At 36.5% G+C, this 21971-nt stretch overlaps 1 pseudogene; it reads right to left on the bottom strand.

Annotated features, from left to right (window-relative positions):
* Positions 1 to 20242: 20242 nt before the first annotated feature.
* Positions 20243 to 21106, bottom strand: LOC128563763 (heterogeneous nuclear ribonucleoproteins C1/C2-like; annotated as a pseudogene).
* Between the last annotated feature and the right edge of the window lie 865 nt (positions 21107 to 21971).

Below are 21971 nucleotides of genomic sequence, written 5' to 3' on the forward strand. Positions count from 1 at the left end.
TCTTTATAGGAGCAACCAGATGACAATGTTGACTGCCCTCATCCGTGCCCGTAGAGACCCTCCAGGACTCCCCACACACGAGGCAATGCTCAGCTCATGCAGGCTGCCGATGCAAATGCCAAGTATTGTTGGTGAGACAGGGGCAGGATTGTGGATGCCACAGACCCATCTGTGGCTTTAGAAAGTCTGTTGTTTTAAGAAATAGCCTTCTTTGTGAGACCTGCCTGCAATTTCAAAGAGACAGTATGTCAGTCACCATAAAGCAGATTTGGCATCAACATAAAGATGCCACAGCTGAGGCTGTGAGCTCATTACTGGAAACTAGGAATCACTGTGGTGGGGTGTTCCTCCTCGCCAGTAAAAAAGGAGCCTTTGAAGAAGATTCTGCAATTTGCAAATCCTTGCTGAGAATGTGCCCTTTGAGGTTCTTTTTTGGAGATGAATTTAATGAAATGCTGAAAATAGAATTTAAATCATAATTGTTGCGGTCATAAGAATTTTTTTTTTTCCTAACCATCTACACATCAAGTTTTAAAGCCAACACATCCACTCATCTTTTAAAATGCCTTGGTTTTGCCATTTCTGAACGTGGTTATACAGGGTTGGGCTCATTTATTCATTGGTACACATGTTGATGTTAATGTTTGGGAAGTTTAAAAATGTTTTACATATATAGATGATGAAAACCTAGTCAGGCATAAAGAGAGAGAGACTTTACATCGTTTGTACTAACCTGCATAGAGTCAGAAAACATTCTCTTTAGTAAAGTGTCATAAGAGTGAATAAGCAAATATCCAACGTACTCAGTACTACCGTGAAGCCAATAGATGAACTAATACACGTCCACACAAGAGGACAACTCAAATCAATTCAAGTTGAGGGGAGAGAGGATGAGGGAGGGGTATGGGTGTGCTTCCACCTAATGGGCACAATGTAAGGACATATGGCACACCTCCGGTGGGAGGGGCACAACTACAACAGGAACCTCACCTAACCAATACAAATATTGTAACATAATTGTTTGTACCCTCATAGTAATCTGAAATCAACAACAAAAATACTGTATTGTATACTGAAAATTTTGCTAAGGGATCTTATGTTGAGTGTTCTTTGAGTGCAAAAATAAAAACAAAATAATAATGAAAGAGAGCAGGTGGAAGTTTTTGGAGGTGGTGGATATGTTTATGATATTCACTGTGGTGATAGTTTCACCCATCTATATTTTTCTTCAATCCAGTCAAATTGTATCCATAAGGATATACAACTTCTCAAAATACAATCATACCTCAATAAAGCATTTTTTAAAATAAAAAAATGTTTTGCATTAATAGCAGCAAAACTGAGTTGGCTGTGCTATACTGATTAAGATAATTTTGTGTTTGCACAGTGTCCCTTCAGGAACCAATAACTTAAATACTGAGATCTTCATTAGTCTTGAAGATGAATACTTTAAAAAGGAAGAGAAAGAAAGATATTGTGCAAACCCTCTTTCTGGAAAACATTCCAACACTCACACATTTGATTGCTAACAACTTATTATCAATGATATGCCAGGCAGTGAGATAAAAAATACGTATTTATATAATGCAGGAAGCTTCATCCTAGCAAAGAGAGATGGTCACATAACCACACAATTGCTACACAGTGTTAATAGTACCATAATCGTGTAGAAGTCTATAAGTAGATGTTCTCAGTCACACTCTGTCACTAACATACGTGAAGGATCAGATGCAATTCCATAAATAACAGTTTCTTCAGAGGGCAAAGATGAGGCTGGGTGGGAGTAAAGAGAACAGCACACACCAACATACCAAGGTTCACAGAAGGAACTAAAACTCACTCATATGGCCAGAATCCAGACAGGAGAGCAAGATGTCGCTGTGTCAAGACCCAGAGGAAAAAAATTCTGGAGCATCTCATAGGTCATAGCAAATAGTCTGTGCTTAACCAAGGTAAATGAGAACCATGGAAAGGTTTAAAGGAAGACACTACAGTATTTCTATTCAGAAATCTCTGTCAGGTGACAGCATAGAGAACAGTTTTGAGAAGGGTGTATACAGCTGAGGCACGGATACAGCTGTGCTATCATTTCAAAGGCACAGTGCATTTAAAGTTAGTGCTGCTTTTCCTTCCTAAAGGTGACAACGCTGAGACCAGGCCCCATGGTGCTTTCATTCTTGACCCAAACCTTCTCTGGAACCAGGGAAATTTGAGAATTTAACTTAATAATTTGATAAAGAAAACTCTGACAATTTCCATGTTGTATGTCCCATGATACCTAAAAGTTATCTTATGGGATTCTTGGTCCTCTTCTGAGAGGTGAAAAGAATGAAGATAAAGCATCTTTCACTTCTAGGATCTCTCTGAGAGGACATTTTGTCACAAAATCTGTACGATGTGAACTTTGTCAATTTTGTCAAGATACTTCATAGTATCTAGCTGTTCCTTATCTAGAAAAAAGCCTAATTCCTACCTTGTAAGACCATTGTTAGGGATTACAAAAATATATATGAAAAATACATAGAATAGTGTCTACTTTATAATAGGTGTTTTAAATAATATATAACTATAATTTTATATAAACCTTTCTTTGAATTCTTTAATTTATTCCTATGAAAAGAGGCCACAAGCCACAGGAACACCTTTGGATAAGAATGCATGGAAATCTGAAAAGGAAAGAGAAGTGAGCAAGGAAGATTTGATTATGTTATTCACATTTCATACAATTTAACTGGACTTTCTGGTACCCTGGAAAATGTAGTTTCTAAAAACATTTAGTAGCAAAATAGCTGAGGGTGGGAAGAACGGGGACAGATACAACACTGTGAAGAGACATGGCTCCCATCGGGATAGTTACTATCAGGAGAGATTAGAGGAATCTAAATAAGATAGCAGGGATGAAAGCACGAGTAGAGATAAGAAAAATGTCAGGAAACTTAAAAATAAGGGGTAAAATCCAATGTTATCATTAGCGTTGCTGAAAGACAGCCCTGGTGTTCCTATAAAGAAACTTCTGGAACCCAAGTACTAAACGAAGGTACATGAAGAAAGATGGGAAATCCTGTGTATTAAGGGAAGGTGAGGAAATCCATTTTAGGAGTCCTGTGGGGCAGATGGACTAAAGGCCAGTTTCTGTAAAACAGACCATGTGCTCACAGCCCGTAGCCAAGTGGGTCGACTCCAAAGCTCCAAGTGTGGCATGAGAAGTCAAACTTCATCAATGCTGCATCCAGATTTTCTTCCTTTTCACACCTTAAAGGTTTTTCTACACAAAATTGATCTTTTCCACCACCTGACTCAATGTCTTTGTAAAGAATACATTTCTACCACGTTCTTCAGGTACATAAAAATAGGAGGAAACTAAATACTTGTGTACATTTGTAATTTCTGCAATTCTTCTCTTCGATCACCATATATTTTATTAACTCTGTTTCTTCAATCACCACATATTTTGTTAACTATTTCTACCCAGTTAGACATTAAGCTTATAGCTCTTGGCTAAACATGGAGCCTCTAAATTGAATCCTCCTGAGGCTTTCCTTCACCAGGAGACCTATAAACTGAAAATACAAGTTTTCCAGCTGGGCACGGTAGCTAACACCTGTTATCCTAGCATTCTGAGAGGCCAGTACTAGTAGATCCTTTGATCTTAGGAGTTCAAGACCAGCCTTAGCAAGAATGAGACTCTGTCTCTGCTAAAAATAACTGGTCATTTTACCACAAAGACATTTATACCAGAATGTTTATTGCAGTTCAATTCACAATTGCCAAGATGTGGAAGAAACTCAAGTGCCCATCAATCCATGAATGGATTAACAAACTGAAGTATATGTATACCATGGAATACTAGTCAGCCATAAGGATAGATGGAGACTTTACATCTTTTGTCTTTACCTGGATGGAGTTGAAACACAGTCTTCTTAGTAAAGTATCACAAGAATGGAAAAAAAATATCCAATGTACTCAATACTAATGTGAAACCAATATATAACAACTACACACTCCCAGGAAAGAAAGAAAAATGTAGTCTAGCAAGGGGAAGGGGAGAGGGGAGAGGGGCAGTGGGTAGGGGAACAGGGAGGGCAATTGGCAGAATCTCACTTAATGTACACAGGGTGAGGATATTCACCATGCCCCATGAGTGAAGGGTTCAACCACAACTAAACTTTACCGTAGAGTTGAAAACAATCCACAAACTATTTTTAGCAATGTAACCTAAACATCTGTATCCTTATATTAATTTATGATAAAAAAAAATATCCAAGCATTGTGGTGGGCACCTATAGCCCCAGCTACTTGGGGGTCTGTGGCAAGAGGATCTCTTGAGCACAAGAGTTTGAGGTTGCTGTGAGCTATGACACCATGCCACTCTACCCAGGCTGACAGAGTGAGACTCTGTAACATAAAAAAAAAAAAGAAACAAATATACAAGTTTCCAAACCCCCTTATATAGGTGATATAGGACAGGATAATACCAGTAACAAAATATATAGTATTCAATGTTCATAGACATTCAGATGCTATGAATGACCTTTACCAAGGGGCTGGTATATGCTAAATATGTAAAGTTCTGTACATTCCAATTAATTCTTTTGTTGTTTGAAGAAAGGTCATGGATACAGACAAGTTTTGGCCAATCTTTAGCCCTTGTAGAGAAACAACATGAGCCTCAGGTGTATGTGTCCATTTCTAGTTCTGTTTTAACCCTGGTCTAAACAGTCTTGCTAAGGCTGGTCTTGAACTCCGAATATAACTTGCTAAAGATATATTGACAATTTGCTTGCCCATAACCTCAGCACAATACATAGAAATGGCACATGATAAATATTCCTCAAGACAACGTTATTTGAAAATAGCTAGAAGTGTGCCAAGATGACAGTCACTTTAATGTGCATGGAGAAATACCCCGGCATAGCAAAATGGTCATCTTGCTAAGTTATAACCCTTAGTGTAAAAGTTTGACCTGAGAAAACACAGTGGCTGAGAACAGGAACTGGGATAAGGTGACCAGCAGCAGAAACTTGTCACTCACAGGAATGAAAGAGAGAACGTCATTGGCAGGACAGGGATATTTCAAAGCCAGAAAGATCATCTATTTTACTCATCAGCAATTCCAGCTTTTGAAAAAAATAGACATAAGACATAAAGAAAGAACTTTAAAATTTTTATTAGGTCCAATTTTAATAATTTTTCTCTTTTGGATTATACATTTGGTGTCATAGCTAAGAAAAGATTGCTTAACCTAAAGTTACCATGATTTATGATTTTCCCTTTATTTCTCAAACTTTCCATCTTTGGTTTTCCATTTATGTCGATGATCCCTTTTGTACTAATTTTTGTATCTACCATGAGGAATGGAGCACAGTAGGATTAAATTAGAAATCAATAATAGAATGATATTTAGAGAATGAACAGTCAAGATTCATTTGTTGAGATAAGTGGTATTTTTCATAACAAAATCTTGTAATTGGAAGTAAAAATTTTACTTTAAAAAATAAAATTATAACACCATAAAGGTTATCTTTCATTATTTAACATCTCCACTTCTTCCTTCCATTCAACTGCAGTATCAAAGACACACACCCTCCAAACCACACCTCATCATCATAGATAATATATAAATGTAGTTGTATTGGCTATAAAAACAGAATTTTACAATGTCTAGTAACCTTACACAAACACTTTTCAACCAGACTACCAATACTAGTTCATCTCTGTTAGTTCTAGTTAGTTCCTTAGAGATGCTTTAACAAAATATTGCAAATTGATTAACTATTTCAAGTAAAAATCTGGGCCTGTTAGGTTGGGTAAATATAACAAAATCCAACTATATGTTACTTGCAATAAAAACATTTTAAATACATAAAAGGTTTAAAATGATAGAAAATATATGGTATGCAAAAACCAACCAAAAGAAAATATCATCGTGACATTGATATCACACAAAATTGGATTTGGTGGAGGAAATATTACTAAAATTACGATGCATTATTTCATAATATAAAGAGGCAATGAAATGGAAAGGCATAAAAGACATAAAATCTTATATACCTGAGATCATAACTCAAAAATAATAAAATAAAATAAAATGCTAAGAAAACTGAATGGAAAAATAGTCAAATTCACAATCCCATTTTAAGATTTGACAGAGGCAAAAGGTCAATAAGAATATTTTGGCATCATGTTTAACCCAAACCTATCATGTTAAAGTGACCTCATTGACATGTATGGAATATTATACCAATAAGTGACACAATGTACATTATTTTCAAGGGAACATAGTTTATTTATGCAAATGGTCCATAAAATAAGACTTGGCAAATTTCAAATGACTGAGATAATTTATAAGCTAAAGGATATTAACCTAGACACCAGTAACAGAAAAAAAAGTAGAAAAATATTTTGTGTTAAGAAATTAGCAGCCTGCAGTAGAAGTGTGAACAAAGAAAATATTTTTGAAAGAATAATATATAAAATATCAACACTTATAGAATAAACTAAACTACTGATTATAGTACTGATTTATAGCTTTAAAAGGCTATGTTAGCCGGGTGTGATGGCTCATGCCTGTAACCTTAGCACTCTGGGAGGCCTAGATTGGTGGATTGCCTAAGCTCAGGAGTTGGAGACCAGCCTGAGCCAATTGAGACCTCATCTCTTAAAAAAAAAAAAAAAAAATGCCGGGTGTTGTGTCAGGTGCCTATGGTTCTAGCTACTTGGGAGGCTGAGGCAAGAAAATAGCTTGAGTTCAAGAGTTTGAGGTTGCTCTGAGCTCTGATGCCACAGCACTCTACCGAGGGTGACAGAATAAGACTCTATCTCAAAAAATAAATTAAAAAAATAAAAGGATATGTTCATAAAAAGGTAGAAAATGTTTTTCTTCCTCCCCATAAAGCTAGGAAAAGAATTTCATAGAAAACAGAAGAAACCCCAGCAAGTTTGTTTATAAAAATTGTCAAGTAATTCTAAAATATTATGTGTAAATGCAAAGTGCCAAGAATAGTCAAGAAGATCTCGAAAGACACAGATAAAAATTTCCCCCCACGTTAAGATCTATTAAAAGCAATGACAGTCAGCATGGCATGCTATTGATTTCAAGATAGACAAATATATCAATGAAGCCTAAAAGCAAATTCAGAAATGGACAAACACACACAGATGCTAACATGGATTAATGACAAGTATAATACCATAAGGCAGTGAGAAAAGAATGGAAAATACAGCCAATGCTAATTAGACATCCCTACAGAGGAATGTGAAACTTGGCTCATGTCTTGCACAAAAGTCAATCCTAGATGGAGCTACACATGGCAGGTAGAAAAGCCATTCTAACCAAGCATAGAAGAGTGTTTTCATGGTCTTACAGTTAGCAAAAATGTTGAATAGACAAAAAATATTAAATGTAGTAAAAACTAATAAAAAGGACAAAATTATAATTATAAACTACTGTTTATTATAACAGAATTAAGATATTGAGAAAGAAGGCCACAAAGAAAGGGATATTTCTGATTAGATCTAAGAACTAACCAGCAATATCTAAATCAATTCAACAGTAAAAGTCCAATGGAAAAATGAACAAAAATTTGAGAAGTGTCTTCACAGAAGCTCATATGCAGTTAGTCAATACAATGTCTAGAAATAAACACATTAGCATCAATAAATGCATATTATAATTAGAACATGATCCCAGCTCAACCCCCACCCCCACCATGATGGATAAAATGTAAAATAAATTTTAAAAAAATCAAAGCTTGGGAAAAACAACTGGGCATCTTAAAAATATTGACTTCAAACCTAAGAACATGGACGCCTTTAAAAGAGATGACAAACAGCTCTCATATAATCAGTAGTAGTGAAAATTGGTAGAACTCTTTTGCAAAACTGTTTGTTAGTATCTAAGATTAACCTCCTCACACTCTATGGTCCAGAGGTTTCATTGTTAAGTTCACATTCTGCTGAGAAACCTACACATCTTGTTTGAAAGACATGTATTTGGATGTTCATAGCATCACTATTTAACTCACCAAGGAAACCTACCCAAATCTCCATCAACACAATTATAATATATGGAACCAATAGAATACCACACAGCAGCGAGAATTAATGAACTAAACTGCAAATGAGAAAATAGATAATCTCGCAAGAAATTGGTGAAATAGGACAGACACAAAATGATATATACTATGAATCCATTTTTATAGAGACCCAAAACAGGCTAATCTCTTTGTTTAATATTAAATGTCAGGAAAGCATTTACTGCTCAAAGTGGGTAATGAGTAGAAGTCAGGAGAAGGCCTCCTGGAATGTTGGTAATGTTCCCATTATTGAATGTTCACTTTTAAAAGAGCCATCACGTATTTTTTTTCTGTATGTATTTTGAACTAAAATAAATTTTACAAAATGTATAAAAGATAATATGTCTCCTACAAAGATTATAGGGAGTTATTATGAAAACTCAATGTCATAACATTTTGAAAATGTTTTACTCACATAACCTGAGTGTTGTTAAAGGGTATATACTTCTAGTATCTATACTAGAGGTTGGCTAGTTAAATATGAAATATTAGTGAAGTTTAATTACTTGGTATACTGCCAGAGTCTGCCCTCATTAACTAAATTCCAATGAGATATTGCAATTAAAATACAATTTCATTAAAATCCTTACTTAAAAAGCATTTGGCCAAAATCCCTACATAATTCATGTTAGCAAGAGGCACGGAGCCAGATCATTTATTTAATTTCTTAATTTAAGGAGAAGGAGTAAATGTTTAACTTCCTTTGTTTTACACACAGAGTTAGGCCCTGGAAACATATCAATGAATAAGATATATTATTGTTGGCCTTATAAACATAAATACTAGTGAGAGACTCACAAAAATTAAGTGAAGGTAAAAAACTTTTTAAAAATTACATGTGTCTATAATGTGCATATATATAGTATATGAATGAGAAGTAAAGACAAACTTTCTTTGAACCTTGCTATTCTCACTGAGTGTTCTCACTTGCCAGTGTATTGGTAACAAAACATTCAGCCACGCGTGGTGGCTCACACCTGTAACCCCAGTCCTCTGGGAGCCTGGCGGGGGTAGATTGCTTGAGTTCAGGAGTTTGAGATCAGCCTGAGCAAGAACACTTCATCTCAACCAATAGAAAAAACTAGCCAGGCATTGTGGCTCAGGAGGCTGAAGCAGGAGAATCACTTGAACCAAAGAGTTTGAGGTTGCTGTGAGCTATGATGATGCCAGGACACTCTACCCAGGGTGACTCTGTCTCAAAAAAAAAAAAAAAATCTCTGAAGGTTTCTGTTTCACTTGTTTAGCTTGGCACTTTCATGATGCATGGTTTATTTGAAACCTTTCCAAATGTGAAAGGAACATGAACAGAGATAATTGAACAAATGTAACCAGGGATAAATTTATAGTCCTTTGCACGTCTGCCCTTAACTACTTGTAGAGCAACCTTAATTACAGCCATAGTCAATGTCTTCTTTCTCCCAGAGACTCAGAACCAACCTCTGCCCATTACTTTAAAAGTTGTACAAAGCCTGCGTGTTAATGCAACAGCTGGCTTTCCTCAGAGCATTTGGCCGCAATGATGCGTTTCAAAAGGTAAAACAACAACCTACACCTTGCTTAAACTGAGGATTTCAGTTGGTAGAATGCTATAGAAAAAAGGGGGGGAGGGACAGGTATAAAGTAAAGGAATGAATGGATATATAAATATTTTTTATAAAGGACAAACCCTGAAGACATTTCAAAGAAAGAAATGACAAGCATATTTATAAGACAAAGAGAGAAAAGAAAACAAGCACCCATGTTTTTATCCTAGAATGGTAAACGAAAAGTATTATCAGTCACCAAAATGAGCATTTTTAAAAGAAACTTATTTTGGAGAGAAGGGGAGGAAATGTGAGTTTAATTCTTGATCTGTGTGACTCAACCTGATATTTTCAGTAATTCTGGGTCTGTTATACTCAATCTGACATTTGCAGCCAAGCTGAGGCAGTATGTCCCACAAGGATGTGGAAACATGAAATTAGAGAGATAACCACTGCAACCATTAGAATGGATTAATTCACTAACTTAATGATTACAGAGAGGAAAGGGCTGATTAAGTCCTTAGGGAAGCTGGCTATAAGAAGAAAGAGAAAAAGCTGACAAATGACAATAATAAATAACAGCATAAATACAAGAATTTGATTTACATAGATTTTTTTCATTCAAAATAGAATATTAAGGTAATAGGAAAAACGCCTATAAAAATGAGAATCCCAAGAGTTAAATGTTATTGTATTTTAAGAAAACTGAGATTCTAAAAATATAGTACTAAAGGTTTCGACTTTGCTCTGTCTTGTTTTCTTTTTTATTTTCCTTTACCTGCCACACTTTATGATATCAACTCTTATGAATGTTACTATTTTCAGGAATGCTGCCTGAGATTTTCACTTTCTATCTGACTAGGATGAGTCTGCACTTGGTCAGTGGTATGAACTCCATTTGAAAGTCAACAACAAGTTGGTCCTTACAGGAAAAGGCTGTGTAGAGGACCAGACAGCTTTGCTCTTACAAGTGCTCATTTTCATCTCTTTTTCTCACTGGTTCCCATAAAGCTATTTTAAAGAGCCAAACCAGATTGAATGGTGTGAAAGTATCTTCCCAGACACCACCAGCTCAAAGAGCACACAGTAGACTGAAGCAGTAGAGGGATTGCATTTCATTTCCCCGTCTTGTCAAGAATATGCTATAAAACAGTCTTCAAAGTGGTACCACTTCTTTGTACCTCTTGGCGAAGATCCAGGATTTGTTTTTCTATTTGCCTGTAATTATCAAGACTCAAAAGTTGTAGATACCAAAAAAGTATTGACTAATTATTCTATTCTGGTCACCTGGCCCAAAATGTCTTTAAGTATCAAGTTTTTCTTTCTTCTTTTTTTCTTTAGAGACAGAATCTCACCCTCTGTAGAGTGCCGTGGTGTCACACAGCTCACAGCAACCTCCAACTCCCGGGCTTAGGCGATTCTCTTGCCTCCTGAGTAGCTGGGACTTTAGGTACCTGCCACAACACCCGGCTATTTTTTTGTTGCAGTTTGGCCAGGGCTGGGTTCAAATCTGCCACACTCCGTATATGGGACCGGCGCCCTACTCACTAAGCCACAGGCACCACCCAAGTATCAAGACATTTGATGGAGATAAATGTAACTTTGATGGTAATTCCATGTATCATGTTCTAGTTTCCCCACTGGATTTAATACTAAAATTGGAATTAATCTACTCTTGGAACATATTTGATGGGAAGCATTAAAATATTCCTGGATATCCAGTTAGTTTATTTGTTTAATATATACTTGTAGAATCTGAATTTTAGTACACTAGTACAGGTATAAAAGATATATTTATTTCTTTTTTTTTTTTTTTTTTTTTTTTTGTAGAGACAGAGTCTCACTTTATGGCCCTCGGTAGAGTGCTGTGGCCTCACACAGCTCACAGCAATCTCCAACTCCTGGGCTTAAGGGATTCTCTTGCATCAGCCTCCCGAGTAGCTGGGACTACGGGCGCCCGCCACAACGCCCGGCTATTTTTTGGTTGCAGTTTGGCCGGGGCCGGGTTTGAACCCGCCACCCTCGGTATATGGGGCTGGCGCCCTACTGACTGAGCCACAGGTGCCGCCCTATTTCTTAATTTTTTATTAACCAACTTAATGTCAGACTCCAAGCTACATTATGCTTATTTATTAGCAGAAAAGCTAATTATAATGCTGGGGTTTTTCTGCTTTCAAGGTAGGACAAAGTTCTGGAGTTTTATACAATGCCAAAATCATAAAGAGGACTTTTTAAGCAGACTTAATAACTTGTCCATAGGCCTTGACCTCAAAGTATTTCATATGCTAGTTATCTGTGCTGCTCCTATAGCACACACAGAGCCCAGGATTCTCGATAAGGCTGTCTGTCTCTTCATAGGCACATAACTTTGGTGCACGCCATTTTAGTCTTGAAAAGAATCCTCATTTACACCACCACCTCCCATCCCCAAAACAACAGCATCTCATAATATTCTATCTATATTTGAGGATTATGACTGTGTCAGGGTTCAGGCAAGAAATAATATACTGAACATATTTCAGAGCAAAGTTAATACAGAAAATTGGTTACAGGAGGAATTACGCTACCAGACCTCAGACTATACTACAAATCAATAGTGATCAAAACAGCATGGTACTGGCACAAAAACAGAGAGGTAGATGTCTGGAATAGAATAAAGAATCAAGAGATGAATCCAGCTACTTACCGTTATTTAATCTTTGACAAGCCAATTAAAAACATTCAGTGGGGAAAAGATTCCCTATTTAACAAATGGTGCTGGGTGAACTGGCTGGCAACCTGTAAAAGACTGAAAGTGAACCCACACCTTTCACCATTAACTAATATAGACTCTTACTGGATCAAAGATTTAAACTTAAGACATGAAACTATAAAAATACTAGAGGAGAGTGCAGGGAAAACCCTTAAAGAAATCGGGCTGGGCGAGTATTTTATGAGGAGGACCCCCTGGGCAATTGAAGCAGCTTCAAAAATACACTACTGGGACTTGATCAAACTAAAAAGCTTCTGCACAGCCAAGAACACAGTAAGTAAAGCAAGCAAGCAAACAGCCCTCAGAATGGGAGAAGATATTTGCAGGTTATGTCTCCGATAAAGGTTTAATAACCAGAATCCACAGAGAACTCAAAAACATTAGCAAGAATAGAACAAGGGATCCCATTGCAGGCTGGGCAAGGGATTTGAAGAGAAACTTCTCTGAAGAAGACAGGCGCACGGCCTTCAGACATATGAAAAAATGCTCATCATCTTTAATCATCAGAGAAATGCAAATCAAAACTACTTTGAGATACCCTCTAACTCCAGTGAGACTAACCTATATCACAAAATCCCAAGACCAGAGATGTTGGTGCGTTTGTGGAGAAGTGGGAACACTTTTGCACTGCTGGTGGGAATGCAAATTAATACATTCCTTTTGGAAAGAGATATGGAGAACACTTAGAGATCTAAAAATAGATCTGCCATTCAATCCTGTAATTCCTCTACTGGGCATATACCCAGAAGACCACAAATCACATCATAACAAAGATATTTGTACCAGAATGTTTATTGCAGCTCAATTCATAATTGCTAAGTCATGGAAGAAGCCTAGGTGCCCATCGATCCACGAATGGATTAATAAATTGTGGTATATGTACACCATGGAATATTATGCAGCCTTAAAGAAAGATGGAGACTTTACCTCTTTCATGTTTACATGGATGGAGCTGGAACATATTCTTCTTAGTAAAGTATCTCAAGAATGGAAGAGAAAGTACCCAATGTACTCAGCCCTACTATTAGACTAATTTAGGGTTTTTACATGAAAGCTATAACCCAGTTACAACCTAAGAATAGGGGGAAGGGGGAAAGGGAGGGGAGGAAGGGAGGAGGTGGGTAGAGGGAAGGGGATTGGTGGGATTACACCAACAGTGCATCTTACAAGGGTATATGTGAAACTTGGTAAACGGTCTGTGAAGCTAGTGAATGATGCCCCATGATCATATCAATGTACACAGCTATGATTTAATAAAAAAAAAAAAGAAAAAAAAAAAAGAAAATTGGTTACTCAAGTAACCAGAGAACTGAGCTACCAAACAAGAGAACTAATAGCAAGAAGTTACTCCCTCTTGTATTGAAGGATGGTATTGCCAGAACTGGTGTGCTAAAATTCAGGCCTCCATTTCAAAGAGGTGTCTAATGAGCTGTAAACATCCTTCTTCCTCTGATATGTTGCACTTTACATCTTTAGAAGCTCCATTTGAAATATTTTATGATATTTTGCACTTCTTTCCTATTATTTCATACAAACTTATTCAACATACGGAGATTAATTACACTAGCCATTTTGACATTTTGCTCTGTACTCATTTCCAACTGGATATACTTTTGGCTATTTCCAGGTGAATTTATAATGTCCACTGATTTGAAAGATACATGCTTTTTAAAAATTGATTGAACTTATAAATTTTTATAAATGGTCCATGGAATTAAAAAAGAATATTTTCTAATGGTTTGGAAATACTTATTTAAATAATCTAATGTTTCTTTTTCACATGAATTGCTGAATTATGGGAGATCTTTGATTCCTATGCTGACTGTAGTAATGTTAGCTTTTCTTGTTTATCTCACACTTTTGTTTTACATATTCAACACTTACTGTTAGGGGTATAAAAATTTGTAAAAGATTTCTTTTTTTGGCAGATTTTACTTTTTAACAATTGAAATAGACATAATTGTCTCATAACTTTTTACTTTGATTAGATTGTGTTTTTTTCCTCCCTATTCCACTGTAACTGCTCATTAAAAAGTCACTGTTTTCTATGTTACTAACTCAAAATTTTAACTCTCCTCATTATTCTTGACCTCTTAGGTGCATTAGACACACTAATTACTAATTCTTATTACTAATTACTAATTCTTGGCAGTTGCTTTGAGGACATCACATTTTCTTGGTTTTCCCGCACCATAGTTGTGGTTCTTTTGCAGGCTGTTTACACTACATGATCAGTTCTTAATCACCTTTGTTTAAACTCAACCCTTAGTGATCCTTCACAGTCACGTATCTTTACATGCTCTCTGTATTACAATCGCCTTTTTATAATTCTTCTACCTACACGAAACAGTTTTGGAAGCATGTAAACAAATATCCATATGATAATACCATCAAAAAAATGGATATGAGCCAAATGATAAAAGATGAGAGGAACCAAAGAGCCATGGGTACCACTGCAAGCTTTTGAAGCCACCACTACTTACGTGACCTTAAACAAGTTATATAAACTGTTAATAGTGCTGTTTGCTCATCAAAGAATGGAGATAAGATAAATGCCTCAATCATTTTGACAGCATTCCCCCTTATTTGGTGTGCGATAATGTCTAGACCCTGACTTCTTCTCCAGACTTACAAATTTGCTTCACTTAGTCCCCAGTTCAAAGTATACAATCCAAACATCACGAATTATCTCCAATTCTTCAAAGTGCCAAGACTTTTCTTATCCTAGTCTTTCACATAGGATCTTACTTCTGCTAGGAACGTTCCCATTGCTCTGTGCGTTACAGAGCACTTTTATATGTGTTGTCATTTCCCATTTACCTATTGGTAAGAGTCTCCACTGTTCTGTAAGCATTGTGGCCCAAGCACCCTATCGGTTTTGTTCTGTTATATCTTGTTTAAGCATATAATAGACCATCAATAACTCATTTAAATCAATAAGTGAAATAAGAGAGAAAGTTTTGTTTCAGTAACTAGATGTGCCATTTCTTCAGTATACTGATTTCAATTCCTTTGGGTGTATACCCAGAAGGGTATATGCTATATGCTAATTCCATATTTAGGGGGGTTTTTTTGAGGAACCACCAGTTTTCCAGAATGGCTGTACGATTTACATTCCCACCAACAGTGTAGAAGGGTTTTCTTTTCTCCACATCCTTGCCAATATTTATTATTATAGATTTCATCTTTTTGATAATAGCCATCCTAGCAGATATGAGGTAATATCTGATTATATATATATATATTTTTTTTTTTTTTTTGGCCGGGGCTGGGTTTGAGCCCGCCACCTCTGGCATATAGGACTGGCGCCCTAATCCTTGAGCCACAGGCACCACCCAATATCTGATTATATTTTTAATTTGCATTTCCCTGATAATTACTGATGTTAAGTATTATTTAATGTATCTGTTGGCCTTTTGTTTCTCTTCATTTTAGAAGACAAACTTATATTCTTCACCTATTTTTTGATAGGATCATGCTTTACTGGTTATTGAATAGTTTTGATTCCATATATATTGACTATGAATCCCTTATCTAATGAATGATTTGCAAACATTTTCTCCCAATCTATGAGTCATCTCCTCACTCTGGTAATTGTTTCCTTGGAGATGCAGAAACTTTTCAATGTGATCAATTCTATTTGTCTATTTCCTTTTTGTTGCCTGTGTTTTAGGGTAATATGCAAGAAATCCTTGCCCAGACTAATGTCATATAGACTTTTCCCTATGTTATCTTCTACTGGTTTTATAGTTTCAAGTCTTACATTTAAGTCTTTAACTCATTTTCAGTTGATTCTTGTAGGAAGGGTGAGTTAAGGGTCCAATTTTATTCCTCTGCATTTGGATAAGCAGTTTCCCCAACACCTTTATTGAAGAGACTTTTTTGTTTTTTGTCTTTTCAGTGTAACACTATTCACAATGTCTTTTTTATTGTCTTTTCAGTGTAACACTATTCAGAATGCCCAAGATATGGAAATACTCCAAGTACCTATCAAGAGATGAATGAATTTTTCAGAATGTGATAATATATACAAAGGAATACTATTCAGCCTTTAAAAAGAGTGAAAAACTTGTTATTTTCAACGTGAGTGAATCTAGAGGTTATTATGCTAAGTAAAATGTGCTATGCACAGAAGGTAAATATTGCATGATCTCACATATCTACAGAATATAAATATACAAATGCATAGAAGTAGAGAATGGAATGGTGGTTGAGGGTCGGGGGTAGGAAAAGGAGTAAGGTTGGTCAATGGATACAAAGTCTCAAACAGGAGAAATAATTTCTGGTGATGTATATAAATCAAGATGACTCTAGGTAATATATATTTCAAAATTGTCAAAAGAGTAGATTTTTAATGTTCTCATCATAAAGAAGTGGTATGTGAAGTGATGAATATATTAGCCTAATTTACTCATTCCATAATGTAAACATGTATCAAAACATCATATTATATATATATATAATTGAAAACAAAAGTCAAAAAACATTACGTGAAAAATGCCTTTTTTGGATATTCTATAATAATTGTATACTTCCTATTAATTTAAAAGTTAAGATGCTGGTAGACAGATTGTAATCCAAAAAATGAGTAGGGATATCTTAAAATTTGGACTTAGCAGTTGAAAGGTAGTAATCGAAGCTGTACTGTGGAAGATATTGCCTAATAAAAACACATAGAATAAGAATAGAACCCTTTTTAAACCTTAACAACATAAAGGCAATGCAAATGATTGGGGTAAATATGGTTATTACATTTATTCAAGATGAGGCAATTTCCCATAGGAAGTGATTGTTGAGTTTCCCACAATCAGAACTAACCTCAAATCTTACCTCTCTGGTCCTACAAAAGGCTTAAGATAGAAAAAAAAAAAAATAAGACAAATTTTATCATCCAATTTCTACAAATCTTTCCTTAAATTCAAAATGCATCAGCCATTAACACACAACATGGATGAGCACACCAAATTACTATCATCATGGGTAAAGGAAGGCTGCCTTTCTATAGTTCTATTACCAAGATGGTGGAGTCCACCAAGCTTACAGTGCATAATCAGAATTTGCACCTGTAAGATTCAACCTACAACATTAGTAATTGCACAACTCTATGCCTGATTTGTGTGTGACTCTTATTAATTTTTATATTATAACATCTATATAACCCAATTCTTTATCTACTTTTGTTGCCTTAGTTGGTCTATTTCCCTTCTTCTAATTAAGGTACTGTATCTTTCTTCTCAGGTTCATTACTTCCCTCGTCAATCTGCTTTCTCACACACCTGCTAATCTCGCCTCTCTTATTTAACAGTGAAACTTTTTTTCACCCACTTCCTTCTTTTCTCCTCCTCCTCTTTTTCCTCCTTCTTTTTATGAATGTCACCCATTGACATTCTTTTTTAGCATAGACTAATACCCCAGCCTCTGACCTTTTGCTGCTTCAGGACTTGGAGCATCAGTAATGGAACATGGTGTGTCAGGGCAGAGATGAATGGGCCAGATTGCAAGATGATGTATGCCTGTGCATCCAGGAGGGAAGGAGGAGGAGGATATTCTGTCTGTAGTCAGAAGGGAACAAAGGGGATATGAGTTCTTTCATGGGAGAAGAAACATTCAAGAGAAGAAGGAAGATTCAGAGGGCAGTATGGGTAATTTCTCAACTTTGTTCTACAGGTTGAAGAGTTGTTTTACAAATAACCCTTGCCACCTAGACATTGAGGAAAAGCAAAGAAGACATGATTATATCTATAGGAAAGGCGTGCCGGTCCAGCTGAATCACTGCACCATTCTCACCTTGCCTCCATTGCCTTGCACCTCACTGTCCTTTGCCTATTCTGTATTCTTAACTCATTTGATAAATTTGCTTGATGCCCAATGTCATTGCTCCCACCAGATCATATTCTGTGAGCTTCACTTGGATGAGAGAGACACAGCCAACCTGTGTTTACTCACCACTTTTTTGTCCTAGGTAGTCTTCTAAGTTGTGTCCACACAGAACCTCACTTAATATCTCAATAACCCTGTGAGATAAATTTTTGTTATTTCTATTTTAGTGCTATTAAAACCAATGCATGAGGAGGTAAATGAACTTTTTCTGGATCACACAGTGGTCAGTGGTAGACATCCTCCTTAAGGTGCTCAGCGTCTCTTGGATTTTCCCTTTATCTTCCCTCTTTCCTCCCAATTTCTGCCCTGGCATCCTTTATTTCATCGTATTTCCTTCAGAGAGATTTCCTTGACTTATTTAAAACCCTATCCTGCTCCCTTTAAGCTCAAATCTTCAAATCTTTACTTTTAACATTATTTACACTAGAGAAGACAGGGCCAAACACTATTCAATGTTTTAGTTTCAATTGCTTATGTGCTTATAGAGAGGATTGATATTTAGTAAAATTCTCAGTATAGTCAATATAATTTTTACCAAGTAAAATAAAAATCTGTCTTATAATTTCATATGATTTTTACCTAAGGCCACAAGAAGAAATATGGTGCATAGGGTAACATTAAAGACTCTAGATGGCTGCTGTGGGGTTTAATGATTTAAAGAATATGCACTTAAAAATGTTTGTTATTGCTATAAGTAAAATTTCTTTCATTGACCTCATATTATATATGTGAGATGACAAAATCTCTATATCTCTCAAAGCTAGTTCCAGTGGTTCATATTGACATTGTTCAATATTTGTTCACTAGAGTATACCACCTATTTACTTCTTGTTTGTTCAGCATACATAGTATACACACTGATCTACAGCTTATTGGAAGAGCAGTCAAACACAGTTTTAAAAATATTCAAATCATTATTTATCAGCAGTTGGTTTACTGACTTTTTTTACTCTAGTATTTAAGCTCCTAAGTGTGGAGAGAGAGTGAGAGAGAGAATGAGAGTGATATACCTAGAATCGTTGATTTTATAGAATCAGAATGAACTGTACAGATAATCTATGTTTTAAATTTATTCTCCATGAGGCCCAAGGAGATTCACTGAGACATTTCTGGGAATGTCCTTAGGGTAGAAACAACAATACATGAGGGCAAGATTTTGAGCAAAGCATCTCTACTTTTATCTATTCTACCTATTTTCCCTTAAGGTTTTATTTCACAAATGCATAGAATAGCCTAAAAAAATTAAAAAATCAGTGATTTTCATTCTCCTTTATTGTATAAATGACATGGAAGACAGAGAGACAAATTGTCTTTCCCAATGACACATAACAAATAATAACTAGCTAATTCTAACACCTGCTGTGGGATCTTCCCATGATTCCACACCATCCACTTCATCAACACAGTACAGGAGTTCTCAATGTGGGTAGCTGCTCAGTGCTACAAGCCAATAATGGCAAAATCCACAAATTGATCCCTTGGACATATATGGTATACAGTAGTTTGATCTAGAAAAAAGTTATGTCTATGACAAGGAACCAAACAGAGGATAAGAAAGTTCATGAACAAGAGAGAAGATCAGCTACTGAGGCTAACAATTTTTGTCTGAGTAAACAGAGTTAAATCAATGTCAACTTAAGGTAGAAGTAAAGAGGAAGTGATTCCAGGCCTAGTCAAGATTAATTTCAAAAGAGCCAGAAAGAAAGGGACAGGATGAAAAAAAAAAATGTTTTCAAAAACCATGCATCACTTTTATTGGTAAGTCATAAACAGGTATCAAAATTAAAAGCAAAACATTACAGGGGAGGACTTACCTAAACTACTAGGAGCATCAAAGGAAATGAAAACGGGACTAGGGTCAGGGCAATATGAATTAATGAACATGGAAAGGACAAGGATGGGGAGAACAGTAAGCATGTGCTGAAGACACTAGAGGGAGAGGATCTGGTGAAAATTTTGATTTAGGTAAGCACCTAGGGAAAGAAATAATGGGATAAGATTTCTAAGCCCCACTATGAGTCATCCTTGCCATTGGTGCTATCTCTGTCATCCTCTCCTTCCTCAGCCTCTTTTTTGGCATCTTTCCTCAACTCCAGCTGGTCATCCCCCTGATCGTCATTATCATCATCCAGTTGGTCCCCCTTCTCTGCAGAGTCATCTTCACCCCCCTCAGACTCCATCTTCACATTAGTCTCATCTTTCTTCAGGGAGCTGCTGTTCTGCTCCTCTTCTGAAGTATCATTCTTCAGCTGTACCACTGCTTGTTTGCTCTGTTCCTTTTCAAATTTTTCCGATAGAGAATCCACTTTTTGTTTTATCTGGGTCAATCCCTTCTTAACGGCCAGAAGGTCATCTCCTTTCAACTTTCCAAACTAGGAAAAAGCCACTTTTGTCTTCATGAGGTATTGGAAAAATCCACTTTTGTCTTCATGAGGTATTTCCTGATAGACATTGGAATTTTGAGGGCACCACAGCCTGAGCATTAGGAGAAAGGAGAGGAACACATGCTGGGTAACTGCACATCTGTCATAATAATGCCATTGTCAAAGAGGACCTGTATATCTCCACTGCAGATCATTTCACACCTGCTTTTCCTCAATTCTCTTTTGGCTCTGCAGCCAGATTAATATCTAAAACTTGGCCAGCAATCATTCTGCCATCCTCTCCTGCAGCCTGGGCATTTCTCTCATTAATCTACTGAACAAAGGCAAAGCCCACGTGAACAGAGCCACCCACAATTTTGCCATATTCCAAGAAGATTGCCTGCACATCAGACTTGTTGACACAAGAGTGTTGAGATTGCCAGTGAATACAAGAGACTTCATGGAGTGAGGGTCTATCTTGATAACATTGCTAGCCATTGTGTTTGATGATAATGTGTCTCACAAAGCCAAAAAATCTAGTTGAAGATCAAAAATATCTCACAGGAGTGGAAAGGGAGAAGAGATTCGATTCTGAATCTCCTACTCCCGGGTTCTACATGGAGAAGACAAGTACTGCTCGGGGCTGACAACAGGTACAGGATGAAAAATTTAATGAATAACCTGGAATTAGTATCCAGAATCCAACCAGGCAAAAGTGGGAAGCATGCTGAAAAGGAAATCCATAAGAATGAATAGTCCCACTCCAGCAAGACAGTAGTGTCCGTCTATGAGCTTGGAGCAAGACTAGCTCTCTGCTCTCACTTTACTCAGAGTCCCAGAGGCAGACCTTAGGCTTCTTCTCGGTAGAAAGCCAGCAAGGTACAGGATATACCGCTGGACTTCCAGGTGGACAGAGCAGCTGTTTGAGGTGGGGATTTAGCCTGTGCTGGATATGATAATTAGCCATGATAGCAGAGAACATCTTGTTTCCAACAAGAGCAGAGAGAGTCTCGAGAGAATAATGAGAGCCTTCATTAAATCAAAACATAATAGTTTTGCTTTCCACATGTTGGCTCCAATCAATGATCTTCTTACTTACGCTTAAACAAGCCAACTCTCTCTCAGTGTAAGTTTTAAAAGGCCAAGAAGCTGCTAACAATGTCCAACATGATCATGGGCAATGCCAGCCTATCTAGTCTTGACAAAGGACCATGAATAGCAGAGACTGTATGCCCTAGGTGGATAAGAAACATAATTTACCCATGACTGAATATTTTTTCTGGAATAATTTGGCAAGCTCATTTTCTTAAGGTGAATTAATTTCCTCAATTTTGTTTGGCTTTTATTGCTCTCTCAAAATTCAAACACATAATATCAA

Source organism: Nycticebus coucang, chromosome 13 (assembly GCF_027406575.1).
Source record: "Nycticebus coucang isolate mNycCou1 chromosome 13, mNycCou1.pri, whole genome shotgun sequence".
Lineage (NCBI taxonomy): Eukaryota > Metazoa > Chordata > Mammalia > Primates > Lorisidae > Nycticebus > Nycticebus coucang.